The sequence below is a fragment of the Garra rufa genome, chromosome 8 (genome assembly GCF_049309525.1).
Source record: "Garra rufa chromosome 8, GarRuf1.0, whole genome shotgun sequence".
Classification (NCBI taxonomy): domain Eukaryota; kingdom Metazoa; phylum Chordata; class Actinopteri; order Cypriniformes; family Cyprinidae; genus Garra; species Garra rufa.
The window spans coordinates 23,390,362-23,395,336 of NC_133368.1; the positions used below are offsets into that span (position 1 = coordinate 23,390,362).

The 4,975-nt window shown below is 33.4% G+C and overlaps 1 protein-coding gene across 1 annotated transcript in view; it reads right to left on the bottom strand.

Annotated features, from left to right (window-relative positions):
- The window catches only part of lypd6 (LY6/PLAUR domain containing 6), a 27,743-nt gene extending 24,233 nt beyond the window's left edge, over positions 1 to 3,510 (bottom strand). Inside the window, exon 1 of the mRNA XM_073846191.1 lies at positions 3,366 to 3,510. The gene's annotated coding sequence lies outside the window, so the exon portion shown is untranslated. The remainder of the gene's footprint in view (positions 1 to 3,365) is intronic.
- Positions 3,511 to 4,975: the final 1,465 nt, after the last annotated feature.

Below are 4,975 nucleotides of genomic sequence, written 5' to 3' on the forward strand. Positions count from 1 at the left end.
CACACACACACACATACACAAATTTGACCCTGGACCACAAAACCAGTCATAAGGGTCAATTTTTTAAAATTGAGATTTATACATCATCTGAGAATCAAAATACTGAGAAAATCGACTTTAAAGTTGTCCAAATGAAGTTCTTATCAATGCATATTAATCAAAAATTAAGTTTTAATATATTTACAGTAGGAAATTTACAAAATATTTTCATTGAACATGATCTTTACTTAATATCCTAGTAATTTTTGGCATAAAAGAAGAAATTATAATTTTGACCCATTCAATGTATTTTTGGCTACCGCTACAAATATACCCGCGCTACTTAAGACTGCTTTTTTTGGTCCAGGGTCAGAAATTGTATAAAAATACAGATTATATATTGTTCTGTATATTTGGTTTGGTTGCACATGTCATTAATAAACAAATTCTGCCTCTATTTTATAAGACAAACTCTGTATGTATCTCATATTTACTAAGCTTTATTGCTTTTTATTATGAAAACCTCTCATGATGCAAATCTCTTGAGTTTATATTTACAGAAAATAGCATATAAGCCTATGCGTGACATGCTCTTGAGTAACACCACCCCCACCCAGATAAAGTGAACCCAAGAGAACTAATGGACGATAAATCTTATGCGCGGGCACTGGGATTTCAAAAACGAAGACAAATGCATTTTTCACGCTGGTGAGGACCCTTTCATTTCTTAAACATTTTCGCCTTGAATTCATTGTTCTGACCGTGTCCCTTCAACCAAGACTGCAGCCCCACCACAAAATCAGACCGTCTACAGATGGGCTTTAGACACACATCGCTCTATAATTCCATTCTTCCTATGCATGTTTGCAGGAGACAATGCATTTCCTTTGCCCCTGACTAAACAAGACTATAGGCTTTAGTGTATTCAACATTGAAAATTGCTTTACATATGTACTATATGATTTTAAACCAATACTGGAAACACTGTACAAAAAGACTGTATAGAATGACAGTATGAGTCCATGCTTTACTGCTACTTTCACTTTGTATTGTCTGAAATGGTCTGGGTTGCTGTGATGTCATCAGGGCTTTCCACCTCAGTTGAAATGTTTTCTCCTAGATCTGATATCAAAGGAAGCCTGGCTGATAAGCAACTCGATGGATTTCCTCTCGCTGCCTGCTAAGTGAGAATATTTCGCAGTGTTCCTTCCCCTTGCATCCTTGGCTGCCTGTGTTGAGTCTGTACTCACACACCCTCTACACAGACTACAGATAATATGCCCTTCAGACTGTTTTTTGCACTGGAAAAAATCTCAGTGGAAACGAGCATGGAGTCGTTTATCTTCTCCACCACCACGCAGGTGCATTACAACTGAAAGAGATTAAGAATCGGCTCTAGAAAGAGAAAAACAACAGTCTGACTCTGGACTACAACGGCACTTTCATAAAAAGGTCATTGAAATGAAAAGACAAGATTCAGGTCAACATTAGGCACTGACTGTGAGCCAAATAACAATAAACATACATTTTTGCATTGCATACTGTATAATAATAAAAAAGGATTGTAGTAGCCTACATATTAAACTGCTATAAGATATGGAAAGAAGCAATGTATATGTACACACTCCTACAAGCACGGCAAACACAGAGCAGCACACAAAGCTCCAGCAAAGCACGGGATCAACCCATATCAAATCAAATCTGCCTCGTTCCTAAAAACAAGCACTGCTGTATCCATGTATCCATGCACCTGCTGCATATTTTAATATGAAATATTATGGATCCATTGTTGTGCATGTATTCAGACTAGTAGAGGGCTTCATTTCTGATTAGTTCCATATAATACAGTACAAATGCATGACACTGAACATTCCTGGCACAGAATCAGAGTGGGCAGGGAGGGTCATTCCTGACCTTTTATGCATGCAATGAATGACAGGTCGCCACTAGCTTTTGACAGAACGTCAAAATACACATTTAATGAGCATGGAAGATTATTTGCTTTTTTGGCCAGCATTGTGTTTAAAGCATGAACAGATTTAAGAGTGCAATTAAGCTGAATTGAACTTATATAGTGTAAAATATCAGGGATGTGCATTTTTTTTGACAGGAAGACTGTTGCACATCTTACTAGTTTAGGGCAATTTAACATCACATATTGTTAGCGATGCAACAAACTACACTGTAAAATATGTTTTGTTGGAAGACTTTTCTTGAAAATGTAAAATATTCAAATTTGAATGCAAACAAAAATGCAAAATTGGTTTTGGTGACTGCATATTTCACAGTTCCTAATTGTACTATACGTCACTAAACTATATAATGTAAATATATAGGTCTATATTTATTTATTTGATGTTAAATTACCCTAAACCAGTAAGGTATGAACAGTAAGACACAATTATATTTTTAAAGGTCAAAACAAAATGATTACTAAACTATACAATGTAAATATATAAACCTAGCCTATTTGTGACCCTGGACCACAAAACCAGTCATATGTAGCACGGGTATATAATTATAGATTTTTCTTTTATGCCAAAAATCATTAGGATATTAAGTAAAGATCATGTTCCGTTAAGATATTTTGTACATTTTCTACTGTAAATATATAAAACCTAATTTTTGATTAGTATTATGCATTGCTAAGAACTTCATTTGGACAACTAAGGCGATTTTCTCAATATTTAGATTTTTTTGCATCCTCAGATTTCAGATTTTTAAATATAGAGCACCTGCAGAAAAACAAGATACATCAGGCTATCATACAACACTAAAATAATGCAATAAACATTAACTAAACCTTAAAAAAACTATTTTACATAGCAGAATGGCCCATTCCCCATACATAAATTACTAGTAAAATACTATTTTTACCAACAAAATATACGTAGTTTCTATAAATCGACGTTATATTTCACAGTAAACATTACAGTAAAACTAAATATTATGTGTATTAAAACATATGTTACATGTATGATTTTATCTTGCGTTATATGGTAAGGTAACAGTTCAGTCATCTCAATAAGTATGTTTATCCATAGAAATTTTACATTCTTTTTCGTTAAAATTCCTAACATTTTAGAACGTAGCTCTTCATTATAAACAGAAGTGTTTCAGCTAATTGATTATAATGCGAGCGTTCTAGTTTTGACGCAACGCTGTCAAACAAGCTGCCGCTGTTATTTACTCATGTTTACTATCATTCTGCTGTGGTTTGGATGAAAGAGGTGTAGTGAATGAAAATGAATTTTGCACCAAAACATCTAAAAAGCACTCTTTTAGAGATGAAAACATGACATTTGTTGAGATTTTAAAGGGTGTGCTGCTCTGTCATGAATTAATCCAATCGCAGCAGGTCAAATAAAAAGGTTGCGGCTACTTACCGAAAATGATTCAAACGACTGTTGTCAAACTTTTTATCACGGCAATTTTATCCTTGTACGACAAGAACCGAAGAGAGTCATGTATATCAATAGTGTCCTTTCAGTTGTCTGTACTCATGACACGTCCGAGCTGAATCCCTGTGAACTCAAAGGTTCCTAAAAGGCGGATGAGACGCTCGGCTGCGCCTATCAGAGGTCGAGAGGAGGCGCGTCCCGATGGATCCACACACACACACACACACACACACACACACACACACACACACACACACACACACACACACACACACACACTGTAGGCTACTGGGTTTTATTCACACTACCTGGAGCCTTTTCTAAAATATCTAGTTATGCAGATAACTTAAGCTTTACAATAAATAGCTAATTATGTCCACTCTATCCGTTTTTGTCTTACTTGAAGATAAATCCACATTTAAGCTGTAAAACGTTCAGTAGATAGTTCTGTTCTAAAGTCTTTTTGTGCATAATAGGCGTGTGAATGGAGTTGATTTACGCTTCTAATGCGTAAAAACGCTGTATGCATTTATGACAGCCAAAAAATGTCTAGATAGGCAGTTCAAGTCTTTTGAGTTGGCCCTCTGCTGGTGATAAAACACAGTAAATGACTGTGAAATGTCAAATCAAACACTTCCTCTCAGTAAACCACAGCCAAATAACTTAATTGTTGACAATTGTTGAGTGGTTATAATCTAGCATTCATATTGCCTACTTTAGTTAAAATAAGAAATAAATCAACAATTAATACAAAATCGCATCATTCACAACCAGTCAAAAGTTTTTGAACAGTAAGATTATTAATGTTTTTTTAAGTCTCTTCTGCTCACCAAGCCTGCATTTATTTGATCCAAAGTACAGCAAAAACATAATTTTTAAAAATATTTTTGATATTTAACTGTGTTCTACTTGAATATATTTTCAAATTATTTTAATTATTATTATTATGTAGAAAAAAGCTGAGTAGAGTTTTTGGGATGAATAGAAAGTTTGGATCTGAAATAGAAATCTTTTGCAACATTGTAAATGTCTTTATCATCAATTTAAAGCATCCTTGCTAAATAAATAAATAAAAAAATTCTAGAATTTCTCAAAGAATCTTGAAAAAAAATTACTCAACTGTTTTAAATTATACTAAAATAATAACAAAAATGTTTACTGAACAGCAAATCAGCATATTAGAATTATTTTTGAGGGATCATGTGACACTCAAGACTGAATGATGCTGAAAATTTTACTTTGATAACAGGAATAAATGACATTTTAAAATATATTCAAATAGAAAGCACGGATTTTAAATAGTAAAAATATTTCAAAATGTTACTGTTTTTTTGGATCAAATATAAACATTCAAAATCTTACTGTTCAAAAACTGGTAGTTTATTAAAAAATGTATATGTAGTAACGGTCAAAAATATTTGGTTTCTACTGAATATTAATGGAGACATATTTATAAAAAAAAAAAAAAAAAAAATGGTGAAAAGGACGCACTAATGTTAAAATGCCCTTCACCCAAGAAGCAAAAAGACTTCAATTGCATACAATCACCTGGGACTTTGTTTTTGTCTTAAAATATATCTGACGTTTTCAAAGAT